General features: G+C 43.2%; 1 pseudogene; it reads left to right on the top strand.

Moving 5' to 3' along the window:
• The first annotated feature begins 2,062 nt into the window (after positions 1-2,062).
• Positions 2,063-13,977, top strand: part of LOC138609697 (ribonuclease inhibitor-like) — a 38,579-nt pseudogene continuing 26,664 nt past the window's right edge.

Genomic DNA, 13,977 nt, shown 5'->3' with positions numbered 1-13,977 from the left:
CAGTTCAGTTTGCACATCCGAGGTTGATTATCTGCTCATTTGGAAATAATTGATTTTTGTGCTTCCACCATGGAGGAGTACAGTACTTGATTAAAAGTGTTATTTTTTCGAGATTTCAGTGTGTTGATCTTAAAATAAACGAAAAAAAGTCTGGGAGTCTGTACCGGTCTGAACATGGGGTTTAATATGAAATGACCGGATGCTGTATGCTGCTTTCCTGTGTGCCTTCCTGTTTGGAACGATCTGCTCTGTTGAGCTTGACGCGTGTTTGAAGCGGCCTCCGTCAAAAATAGGCCAGGCTCATATCTTTAGCGGAGCAGAGCAGAGACATGCTTCTGGGACGTGGGGGAGACGGAACGCGGCGCGTGCTGTGGAATCACAATCATTGACTTGAATGGGCGCGATCGACTCCAGAGGTTGTGGCGCACACGGAACGCACCGGAGACGGATCCTGTGGAATCGACGGGTGAAAGGCCTCCTTCTTCAGCCAGACGGCTTCCTTCACTGCTGGTGTCCACCGACGGGTTATAGGTTGCCACCACAACAGGCACCTACAGCCTTCTGGCCACAACTCCTCAGCAGTTTCCACAATGGAGGCTTCCACTCGGACTCCATGTTCCCAACCTCCTCCAGAATGCACGAGAAATTTTTCCGGATGAGGGAGTTGAAGACCTCACAGACAGGGGCTTCCACCAAACGTTCCCAGTTCACCCTCACTACACGTTTAGGTATACCTGGTGTGTCTGGCAGCCTCCCCCACCATCTGATCCAATTCACTAATTTGACTAAAATCAATTGACAGATCAACTGACAGATCTGCTTCTTTCATCACCCGAGTGTCCAAAACATACGACCGCAGACCTGATGATACGACAACAAAGTCGATCTTTGGTGTATAGGACCAGCACAACAATTTTGGACAACAGAATGACGCCAGGAACACACCGGATGCCGAAGCGCTGCGAAGTGCCGCGCAACGAAAATCGCGCGCGAGCCGGAGCACTTCCGTTCACACCAGACGCGCATTTCTCCGCGCTGGTCAACAAGCGCCCCGTTCCTCAGCTGTCGTTTACTCACATTTGGAGCTGTTTTTTAATCATGCTCTCTCTCTCTTGCTCTCTCTTTGTTTACGTGTGTGTTTTGACACCCCGCCCGCACCCTCTATAGCCAGTCCACTTTGTGTCTCTCTCTTTCTTGTGTGTGTGTGTGTGTGTGTGTGTGTGTGTGTGTGTGCCTGTGTCTGCGTCTATGTCCGTGTGTGTGTGTGTGTGTGTGTGTGTGTCTGTGTGTATCTTCATCTCTCTCGCGCTCTGTTTAGATACTGACAAATATATAAAAGCACACAAATATAACATTGCATTTGTCAATCGCGGTGTTATTTTGAAAATTGTTGTAATTTTGAAAATTGACCGGATTCTCTCGTTGTTTCATGTGTGACTAACTGCCAGGATTGACGCGATCGCTCGCGGCTCGCGCAAAAAATAGACCAGACGCCGAAACGATCGCTGCAGGGCGCGAGCCGGCCGCGGAGGTGCGCGCTGCGGCGCGTCTGGTGTGAACGACACAATCAGTTAACATGGGCGCCGAAAGGAAACGGGCTCCGCTCCGCGGCTATTCGCGACGCTTCGGCGTCCGGTGTGTTCCCGGCATGATGCTCCTATTTTAAGTGCTTAAGTCACAAATGCTTCATGAACCTGAAAATTAACATGAAAACAATAGAATAGAATAGAATTAGGGCTGCACGATACTGTAAAAAAACATACATGATATATAAGATAAGATAAGATATATTTTTGTTCTGTCATATTAATGCAATAAATAAAAAATACAGGAAATTATACCAGATAAACGCAGTGTGTTTTATGTACATATAAACAATTAACAATCATACCGTTAATTATTTGGGACTTTTAAGTCCATTTGCTTATAATAATTATTAAACAAATACTGACTAGACTTGTGGGCTGCAGTTGTTTTATTAATACGGTATGTCATCAGCCATTGCTATTGATGATCAAATGTATGTTTAATCAGCCTGATCAGCCACGACAGTCACTTCACGATGGCAATCCAAGATGGCAGCACCTCTATTGTCTCTGTAAGGTGTCTGTCTGTTTAAATGTGTTTTTAGTATTTCCTATTGGATTTTAGTATATGTTCTTAAATCCTTTCACTGAAGGCTTTTCTGCTAATGAAACAAACTCTTGAAGATCTGTGGACTGGTAGTTTTGTCTGCTTTGGAAGGCTGATCTGCCTTGTATACTCTGGCCTGTTCTCTCTGCTTGAGTGGACTGGTTTGCTGGCTGTAGCTTGTCCTGAGCCCAGTCCATCCATCCAGCACTGCTCCCTGAGGCCTGCTCAAACCACCCTGCTCTGCAGCCTGAGACCTACTCCAACCACCCTGCTCTGCAGCCTGAGGCCTACTCCAACCACCCTGCTCTGCAGCTTGAGGCCTGCTCCAACCACCCTGCTCTGCAGCCTGAGGCCTGCTCCAACCACCCTGCTCTGCAGCCTGAGGCCTACTCCAACCACCTGCTCTGCCATCAGCAGCTAGCCTTCAGCAGCTCCAGCAGCTAGCCTCCAGCAGTCCTGTAGCAGCCAGCTTCCACCAGACCTGTGGCAGCTAGCCTACGGAAGCAAGCCAACCCTGCCCCTGTTACAGCTACTGCCTCTGTCCACTACTGGGTAGGATCTGATTTTAACTGTTACAATGACATTGCTTTTGGTGTTGCTTTCTGCACTTTCATTGTGTGACTCTGGGTCCTTAAACCAGAGCGGAAGCTTGACTATTTACTCCCCATTGGTGAGACCCGGTGTTGTGGGTGAAACACTACCTTACTCAAACGCTGAGTCAGATTTGAGTTTTTGGTTTCCAGATTATTTTAACTTTGAGATGTTGCTTTCGTTTGCTTACCTCTCTGTATTGAGGGAAAATTTTACATTTACAGATGATTGTCTCTGTGCTCATGTCAGTAAGACAAAAAGTTATGATTCTGGTCACTCATGTAGTAACCTTCTAAAGAAAAGGTACATCATTCTTCTACTGCTTTTAATGTCAGGATATGTGCATTCAAATCCTGGGCCAGGTCTTTACTGTATCTCCACACCAGATGAGTTCAAAGTCAGGTCTGGTCTCGGTATTATTCATATTAATTTTCGTAGTTTGCTTCCAAAAATTGATTTGATCAGAATTTGGGCCTGCTCAACAGATGCTGATATTATTGTTGTATCTGAAACTTGGCTTCGTAAGTCAGTGCCAGATAAAGATATCAGTATAAAAGGGTACACTGTACATTGCTGTGATCACCCCAGGAAAGGAGGCGCTATATATGCAAAAAACAAATTTCATATTGGTCTTTTATCCTCAGTGTCTATCTGCAAGCAAATTGAACTGCTGGCTTTAAAACTTGATCTTGCTCAGGGTCAATTTATCAACATTATTGGATGCTACAGACCACCCTCTGCTTGTGCTGAAGCCCTAACCTCATTATCACATTATTTGTCAAATTTTGACTCAAATGAGCTACTGCTAGTGGGGGACCTAAACTGCGACTGGTTGACTTCAGCATCAGACACCCTTAAATCGGTTTGTGACTCTTTTAATCTGACACTACTTGTTGAGGCAGCAACTCGCCCAAATGTTAAATGTCCCGAGAAGTCATCATTACTTGATCTAATCTTGACAAATGCTCCTCATAAATACTCTGGGCCATTGTGACCATTGTGTCATTGCAACTGTCAGGCAGGCTAAGCTCCCTAAAGCCAAGCCCCGACTGCTTATCAAAAGAGACCTTAAGCGTTTTTGTGAGCAAGCTATCTTTCATGATCTTTATCATTTTGATTGGAGTAGACTTAACCTTATTGGTGAAGTCGAACTGGCCTGGAAATTCTTTTCTGATGGTTTCCTGAATATTTTAAACAAACATGCTCCTTTTCACAAATTGCGAGTAAAAGGTCGCAATAATACCTGGTTTTCTCCTGAGCTAAATAGTCTTCTTCGAGATAGAAACAATGCTTGGGCCAGAGCAAGACAAAGTAAAACTGATGCTGATTGGCTCAGTTTTAGACAGCTAAGAAATCGCTGTACTCAGGCTATTAAAAGAGCAAAGGCAGAGTACTACCTCTCGGAAACCAGTAAAAACTTAAATGACCCAAAAAAGTTTTGGAAAGCGATCAGGTCTTTCTCCAGCCAGGTTCCCTCCACCGAATTACCATCCTTTATCAAAAAAGGCTCATGTGTGATGACTGATAAGTCAGAGATATTAAACTGTTTTAATAAGCATTTTATTTCTGCAGGTTTTTTATTTGAATCTAGTCACATGTCAAACAGTCCTGATTCTCTTGCTGATAACGGTAATGTCTTGCCTGTTTGTAAAGAAAATGTGGAAGCCCCATTTCAGTTTCTTCCTATATCTGCTGCTGATGTATCTAGAGAGCTGAAACAGCTGGACCCAAAGAAATCTGCCGTTCCTGATAAGCTTGAACCCTATTTTCTTAAGTTGGCTGCGGACTTCATTGCTCAGCCTTTATCAAATCTGTATAATCTCAGTCTTCTTAACAGTGAGGTTCCAAGTATATGGAAGTCTGCCTTCGTTCTTCCCTTGCTAAAAGGAGGCGATCCCTCAATTGTGAACAATTACAGACCGATTTCGAAGCTGTGCATCTTAGCAAAGGTATTCGAAAGACTTGTTAGCAATCAACTAAAGGATTTCCTTGAGAAAAATAGCATCTTATCAAGATACCAATCTGGCTTTCGGAAGAAACACAGCACAGTTTCTGCGGCCCTTAAGGTTTTAAATGACATCATTGAAGCATTGGACTTAAAGAAAGTGTGCGTAGCATTATTTATAGACTTATCCAAGGCGTTTGATACTGTGGATCATAACATCCTAATTGATACACTGCATAAAAAAGGCCTATCAGAGCATGCAGTTTCTTGGTTCAGAAATTATTTATTGGGTAGATCACAATGTGTCCAGATGGCAGGGTCTTCATCAACATTTTTGAGGGTTTCAAAGGGGGTACCTCAAGGGTCGGTGCTAGAGCCCATTTTGTTCTCTATCTATATAAATGATCTCTGTAACAATGTGTCAGATGCCTTGTATCATTTTTATGCAGACGACACAATAATTTATTGTTTTGCATCATCTGTTGTGGAAGCTTTCACTCTTTTACAATCGGCCTTTGATGTTGTTCAGGCCCGGCTGCAAAGGCTGAAGCTGGTTGTGAACATTGATAAGACGAAGGTCATGTTGTTTTCCAGGGCTTCTGTGCTGTCAAAAAATGTCCATGTTTTAACTTGCAAGGGTACAGCCATTGAGCTGGTCTCATGTTATAAGTACCTGGGTTTCCATGTTGATCAAGGTCTGACTTTCAAGTCCCACATTTCAAGTTTAGTTTCTAAACTTAAAGTCAAATTGGGCTTTTACTTTAGGAATAGATCTTGCTTTTCTCATGGAGCAAGGAAATGCCTTGTGTCAGCAACCTTTCTTCCATTGCTTGACTATGGTGATGTACTGTACATGCATGCACCAGTCACATGTTTACGATCACTGGATACTGTGTATCATTGTGCTCTGAGGTTTGTCACTGGATTCAAGAATCTGGCCCATCATTGCACTTTGTACAAAGAAGCAAACTGGTCATCCCTGTCTGTCAGAAGATCCACTCATTGGTTGACTTTTATTTATAAGGCTTTACTTGGTCTGGTCCCATCCTACCTTGGCGTTCACCTTGTTAGGAACCATGGACATTATAGTCTACGATCCAATGACTTTTTTACTCTGACAGTCCCTCGTGTCCTCACAGAACTGGGGAAAAGGGCATTTCGGTATGCTGCTCCCTCTGCATGGAACTCACTGCAAGCTGAATTAAAATTGTCAGACTTGATCCCACTTGACAGCTTTGCTGAAACCCTGAGAATGAAGGAATGCGAAAGCATTGGGCTTTGTCACTGTTTTTAAATCAGATGGTACTCTCATTAAAACTATCTTTGAAATTTTTTGTTCTTTATTTTATTCACTGTGCGAATGTTGTTTGTGTTGTTATGATATTCGTGGTGTTGTGTTTTGTAAAATTTCTGCTGCCTCTTGGCCAGGTCACTTTTGAAAAAGAGATTCTATATCTCAACAAGCTTTTACCTGGTTAAATAAAGGTTAAATAAAAAATAAAATAAAAATGAAACGAAAAATCACGTCACCTGCTTACTGTTGGCACACACAACCTCAGGCAGGGGGGGTGCAGGTGTAGCAGTAAACAGCATGTCCGCTCCGTGAAATGTCCATTTATGTAGCCCCAGCGTTAACCAGCACTGGGACGAGGTGACGCTGTTAACAGTAATACTCTGATTTATAAGCCACCTCACGCAACGGAGCTACTCATGTCACAGATAATGTCGGTGGGATGATCGAGGCTCCGTTACGCGGGGTGGTTTATGATTGAGAGTATTCCCGTTAACAGCGGCACCTCGTTCCGGTGCTGGTTAATGCTGTGGTTACACAAATGGACAGTTCACAGAACCTACAGTTCCTTCGCCATGGCCTCCTACCGGCTCTACAGCCCTGGTATTTCCTTCTTAACTCCTTGGGGATTTCAGGTCACTCGCCGGTAACACCGCTGTTCCGGAGTCCCATCAGCTGATCCCTGGTGTTAACAATCGAGCCTTGGCTTGCTTCTGCCAGGACGGGAATTGGACCAATAAAAGTACTCCAAAAACTACAAAAACAAGAAAGTACGGCACCACATCGTATTAGTTGGTCAGATTCCTTATTTCGTTCTCACCACCATCTTCTGGATTCATTTTGTCATTTTCTTTGTCCTTAGTAAGGACAGTAAGGCAGTGTAAGGTTTCCTCACTCAACTTTACTCACACTGTCATTTGCTGGTGTCTCCGACTGGCTCACACATGGGTTTGTTTTGGCCAGTTACTGCCGCAATGCATCCTGTGGTGTAATGCTGTGTTGTCATTTGTTGAGGGAGAAAGGGGGAGCGCTTGTTTTGATGCAGCTGATGTCCCAAACGAAAATGTGGCAGAATCATTTAGAAATGAGATTGCGTGGCAGTATGAATCGCGATTGTGATTTTGTTTCAACTAATCCTGCAGCCCTACTCCATGCTGCTGTTTGGTGTGTAAGCACAAACCACAGTCAGAGCCTTCCTCGCCGCAACTTGTAGACACAGAGAGGCGACCCTCTAGTTCACCGGGGAAAACCTCAACATAGCGGCACTCAGCCAGGGGCTTGTAAGTATCCCCACACCCGCCCTGCGCCTTTCACCCTGGGCAACTCCAGAAAAGGAGAGTCCAGCCTCACTCTAGGAGTTTGGTTCCAGAACTGGAGCTGTGAATGGACGTGAGCCCAACTATATCTAGTAGGTCCACCTACAAATGACACTGAGACGTCTGTGAACCTAAATGTTAATTATTGTCAGTCCCTTTATCTACAAGATTAAAGAAAACAAAGGTTAAAAGTCTGCTGATGGGAGAGATTAACAACTAATGTGAAAAGCAGATATGTCAAACTGTTTAGTCTTCAAATGCATCAATTCAATAACATTTTATATTTCCTATTAATTCCTAATAATGTATTTTGTAATTTTTTTGACAGACTTTCCTTTTGTGGAATATTGAAGACTCACTGTGAAATTGTGGCCTCAGCTCTGAAGTCCAACCCCTCCCATCTGAGAGAGCTAGACCTGAGTGAAAACAACCTGCAGGATTCAGGAGTGAAACTGCTGTGTGATGGTCTGGAGAGTCCAAACTGTAGACTAGAGACTCTGAGGTCAGTTAACTGACTCTCTGTTACTATTGTAACTCTTGTATGTTTAAATAATGATTAAACCTCATTCATGTTCTGTTATGGCCTCCCTAATTAAAGACAAAAATAAATCAAAATATTAAAGAAGGACACCACACAAATGATAAACATTTAAACCCACAGGCTTTATTGAACCCAAAAATGGTCAAAAGATCATGAATACACTAAGTGGAAACAAAAGGAGCTGGAGACCCCCGCCAAAATGAACAAAAGACGGGAAGATGCTGGGCCAGCCATGCGATGGACCATTGTTCCCAGAAAGATACATTTGAGGGGCTCGGTAATGCTAGGTGTGAACTGCTGTGCTTAGAGCTGACCACTTGTGATCGGATCACCCAGGACACATATGATAATGTTGATAATACCAGGTCTGAACAGCCTCTATATCTCCTCCTCCTCCCGCCTGCTGCACACCTGAGTGCAATGAGCGCTCAGGGAGGAGGAGGGAGACCTTAGAGACAGGGAGAGAGAGAGAGAGCAGGGTAAAACCGAAACTGGCCACACGTAACGTTCAATCATAATAACGCGTCCTGTTTCACTTGGAAATATGTCATGATACGGAAGCTAGATACTCTCGAAATGTTTCAGATCGACTTTAAGAAAAAAATCTAAATTAAAATGACCATCAGATGACGATAGATATATTCAGTACTTGTTTTTACAACATTTTGGATGAAGCTGTAAGTCATGATGCTGATACTGACTGAATAGTTCTAACTGTAGATGCTTTGATTTCAGGACTTCTCTATTAGTAAAAGAATTAATACAGACTTATTTGGTTCACATTTATCAACAATTTATCCTGATATATTTGGCTTCTTTGGAAGCTTCTGGATCATGAAGTGAATCTTAAATCAGTTTTTATGTGTTTGGCTGCTCAACATGAGTTTGTACCGTCTGATCCACTGGTGGAGCTGGAAGAGTTTAAGAGGCGAAGTCACTAAAACTTTATTGAAGTAGCAGCATGTTGTAGTTAATATAAATAAGAGCTATTTTAATTGTTGTATTTTACAGTATTTAGTAGTAGGAGAGAGAAGTGAGAGAAGACAAATAGGGAGACGTGCCGTTTGTTGTGTTGGACTACAGAAAGCGTTGCTCAGTGCTATCTAAAAGATTGTCATGGCTGAAGATTTATCTGATTTCTACGACTCACTCCTCTCATCTTCTTCCTGCAACAACTACAATCTTGCGCGAGACTTCTCCGTGAGCGAGACTTGGTTACAGACAACAACAGAGAGCATAAGGTAAAGTAGCATGGCTGCCACAGTGTTGTCAGACACTTATAACGATCTGAGCCTGTCAGTAGCAAAAACAAGGACTTGTAGTGGCTGTATATTGGCGTATGTGCGGTGCCCCGTTTAGTTACATTGCATCTCATTTTGCGGCTGATGGCCGGTGCTCCCTCCCTGAATACTGGATCGATTTCAATAATTGTTGTCTCCACTAGTCACTTACACACAAACACATGGGAATAGGGTCTAGGTTGAAAAATCCCAAAGTTATCCTTTAACTGATGTAATTATGTTACACAATTATTCTTTATTCAGATTGAGTGGCTGCAATTTGTCAGAGATGAGCTGTGCTTCTCTGGCCTCAGCTCTGAAGTCCAACCCCTCCCATCTGAGAGAGCTGGAGCTGAGTAACAACGAGCTGCAGGATTCAGGAGTGAAGCTGCTGTGTGGTTTTCTGCAGAGTCCAAACTGTAGACTGGAGACTCTGAGGTCAGTTCATTGACTCTCTGTTACTTTAGTAGATCTCGTGTTTAATTAACTACTGACCCAAACTCATGTTCATAAATAACTCGCATCCATGACCGTATAGATTCTGTGTTGTTCATATTTTCATGTTTTTTAAACTAAATTTATTCTGTAGTCACAAAAGACTTCTGTTTGTTAAAGAAACCATAGAAAGTGTCCTCTGTGTAACGGGTATGGTGAGGACCCAAAAGCAGCACAGGCAGACGGGATATCAGTCGGTAATGACCTTTATTATTCACTGCAGTCTTTAACAGTTTATACAATGGCAGGGTGAAAAGTCTTGGCTCACAGTGATCTTCTGCGAGATCTGAGAAGGAGGGAGCCTGGTGTCGCTGACTGAAGGCAAAGCCAACAACAGGTGGATTACCTAGCTGGCAGACAGGTCCAGTGGTGAGCTGTGTAGCCACAGAGCCGAGTAGGTGTGTAACCAGGAGGGAATAGGCGAAACTCGTGGTCGAAGACAGAAGGCTGAGGTAATATCCAGGGCAGAGACGAGGCAGGCAGGTCGGGGACAGACGAGGTCGGCAACAGGTGATCAGTCCGGGGAAAAACGCTGGAAAGTCAGGCATAATACAAGAACAATCTGGCACTGAAGCAGAGACAGGAGCAGGCTTAAATGCAGCCAGGGCTCTCACAGGTGTGGAGAGTTGGCCTGATGAGGAGGCGTGGCTGACAGGTAGAGTGGAGCAGAGACAGGTGTAGGGAGTTGGTCTGATGAGGAGGTGTGGCAGACTGGCAGAGTGGAGCAGACTGTGACACTCTGACAGTTTTTAGAGTAAATTAATGTTTATGATTTTTAGAAAATGATCACAACTGTATCCAGAATAACCTCTGAACTCATGTTTGTTTTAAAATCAATAGTTTTACCTGCTGAAGTAGAAATATTTCTTTAGTTTTATTGCGTCACAAAAATCAACACATATTGATTGATATTTACACATTTAAAACTTGAACACATCACATTTTTTTCATGAATTTTATTTCCAAATCTTTTTTATTTATTCAGACTGAGGGGCTGCAATTTGCCAGAGATGAGCTGTGCTTCTCTGGCCTCAGCGCTGAAGTCCAACCCCTCCCATCTGAGAGAGCTGGACCTGAGCCGCAACATGCTGCAGGATTCAGACATGAAGCTGCTGTCTGATCTTGTGGAGAGTCCACTATGTAAACTGGAGACTCTGAGGTCAGTAGAGATTTGGGGTCAGTCCATGCTGGTTTGTGCAGCATTAAACTAATCACAGTTAGTAACAAAGCAAAGTTTAAGTGTTTCTGGTAAACCTTCTCAACCCTCCCTCCAAGCGCCTGCTTCCATCAGTGAAGCTGTCAGAGGAGAACGGTGATGGCCTTCAGGATTTGACAGAAAGATAGAGAAAGATAATAAACAGACAGCCAGTCAGATCAACCAGAAGCTCGTTGTGATCATGTGTTTGAATGCATGTGAAGACGGATTTTGTCATTTTTAGGAGTCCAGAAAATAAAGCTGGATTAGAGCTGATCGCATTACAAGATGTTTGGAGACAGACCGTCAAATCTTACCTGCGTTTTTACTCCCATGAATGTAACGGAGTTGAAATAGATCATTCCCCTTGGCCTGTTTCGTGGTTCTTTCATTGGAATGCCAGCAAGTTAAGTAAGCAAAGAATGACACAAAGTGTTTAACTGTGGTGTACTTCCTGTCTTGGGACGGCGCATGTGCCACCATCATCCCGGTCTGTAAACACCACGTTACTGGATACTTTGTTCGGGGAGTAGGCGGGGCTGCTCCTCACCATGTCTGCAGCGTGCATATCCAGGAGTAGTTTCGGGTCTTTGTTTTAAAGGTTTCCGTGGGTAGGTCTTAACACAAAACAATCTTATTTACATTAGAAACAGGACCTTAATTAACACACAGCGAAAACTGTATGTGCCAAGATGAAGACACGGAGAGCGAGCTGGGGGAGAGAGGGAGAGATTGCTATGTTATTTATTTATTTTTACTAACATATATACTTGCAGGAACCGCAATAAGGAGCCTGTGAGTGACTTTACAGATCAAATCACCTTCTGGGAAAGTTACAAATAAAGACAGCCCAGGAAACACTTCAAAATAAAAGCTTGTGTATAAACGAGGGGAGTCAGAATTCCAGATCGGGTTTTTACTTTGAAAAAGCATACCAGAAGTGTTGAGCTACTTTACTCTCCATGCCTGTGACTTTTACTACAGCAAGAGATGTTAATATTGCTGTCAGAGATCAATAGGACTCATCACAATTCATCTTCACCGTGTATTTTGGCCGAGAACCGCGCGCGTCTAGCACTTAAAAATAGGTGAACCTCCTATTCTATACATTTTCGGCACGTGAGTTGTGCGAGACATGCGCGTGTCAAGCCAGCAGTGTGAAGACTTTTTCATGTTTTCATGCATCCGTCACGCTCACGGCACGCTTCCAGTGTTGCCCACAAAAGCGCACATTAACCTGATGCGGTCAGCCACATACTAGGTTTTGACCTAGTCTTGTTAATGTGTAGCGTATGTTTAATGCACACTGTTAATATGTGTATGGCTACAGTTGTTGATTTTCACGACATGACTGACTGTTAACCATGATATGTGGCAGCTAGCTAACATGCATGTTGTATTATTTAGCATGTGAATCAGCCACCGACTGCTCTAACCACATGCATGCACTGTGTGTGTGTGTGTGTGTGTGTGTGTGTGTGTGTGTCCATCCACCATTTTCAGATATCCAGCAATAAAAGAGAGATTGACTGGAAAACTGCCATTGTCTTCGGTTATTCAACACAACGCAGACTGAATCTGTTGCACAAACACTAAAGAACTGATCAGATGGTCTCCACTCTAAGATCAATCACCCTAAATTATTTTATAGCAATGTTTCCTGAAAGATACGTATATCACTTCAAACACAGAAGTTGTGATTTTTGTTTGTTTAGTTTTGCTGACCTCTAGTTTTTTTTTACTTTTCACCTTGGAGCAGGGATGAAGACCTGTTCTATATGATTTAATCTCAGATCCCATTGGCTGTTGTCTGAGACGATATAGCCTCGGGGGACACCGGTTAACGACTTCCAATCAAGACTTCCTTTTCCGCGTGCTGCATTGTTACAGAAAGAGAAACCGTTTCCTTGTGATTTACTTGTTATTAACGGGTCTTACCTTTGCCCAAATTTCAACATCATGATGCAGATTTGTAAGAAGTAAAAATTCAAGCTTTGTCAGGTCTGTCCTCAAGAGGAGAAGAAAACTTTTAAAATGCTTGTTTGTTGAACGGAGGTCGGATCCCATCTTCGCGGAAGTCGGGAAATCTGAATGCTGAACAGCTTTTGTGACACAGCGTCAAGGGAATTCATCTCAAGTGAAATTTTAGATCTAGTCTGTTTATAGAAATTAATAAGAAGCTAAATCGTTGTCAGATCATGCTAATGGGAGCCGCGATGGCATTACGGCGGATAACGTTCCACCTGCTTTTGCTCTTCTCACGGACTGTTTTAACTGCGTCTGCCGCAGCCTGCTGATACGTGGCCGATATTACTCGGACTACAAGCGTAGTTCAAACGGAAACCAGAACACTTGCCTTCCCAGAAATCCACATCCCTGCCTACAGATTCTACTATGTAGAATCTGTAAATAGAGATTAAATGATTTATCAGTGCACCGTGACATCACTGGTGCGTGTGGTTAAAAGTTCAAGAGAAGTAAAATAGTGAAAAAGAGGTGAATGAGCAACATAAAGCCCTCTGCCATGTTTTTTTGTTGACATCTCTGTAGTCATACAGAGTTTATCATAAAGAACGATGAGCTGTACTTTTGACCTGCAATGGAAAGGAACGGAGCCATAAGATTCGGCTCACTTCAAAGTGCCGTATTTGCAGAAAACACACCAGCATTTCAGAAAATACTACAGCAGTGTTTTCTGAAATGTATGTCCAGGGGTCCGTTTCAGAAAGCGGGTTTAGTGAAAACCCCGGGTTTGCTAACCCTGAAATGAGGGAAACCTCGGGCTTGCCATTTCAGAAAGAGAGGTAACTTCAACTCTGAGTTGGTTACTATGGTAACTGTGTCTGTGAACCTAACCTGGTCGGTTGCAGGTTTTCTTCAGGAAACTCCAAGTTTCGCTCTGTCTTCTCCCTCTAGGCTATAAAACCCTCATTCGACTTCCTCATTCATTCAGCCCGTCTCACACGTGTGTTTGAGCGGTTACCGAATTAAAAAAACAAAACGTTGCGTCTCTGTGCTGCTCTGACCCCTTTGTAAAAGTCTTTTATAATTATAATAAAATAATCAAAAGACAAATCTGTGTAATAGTCATCATTTGTAGATTTTCCACCACCACTGCCGAGAGCACTCAGATAAGACAAATGGGTCACATTTTATTTGGTCCTCTTCATTTCCTACCAATACAAAAGCA

Source organism: Semicossyphus pulcher, unplaced genomic scaffold (genome assembly GCF_022749685.1).
Source record: "Semicossyphus pulcher isolate SPU_LCO1_2020_fin unplaced genomic scaffold, fSemPul1.0.p SCAF_6, whole genome shotgun sequence".
NCBI lineage: Eukaryota > Metazoa > Chordata > Actinopteri > Labriformes > Labridae > Semicossyphus > Semicossyphus pulcher.
The sequence above is the reverse complement of the archived record's forward strand: the minus strand, read 5'-3'. Positions and strand labels throughout refer to the sequence as shown.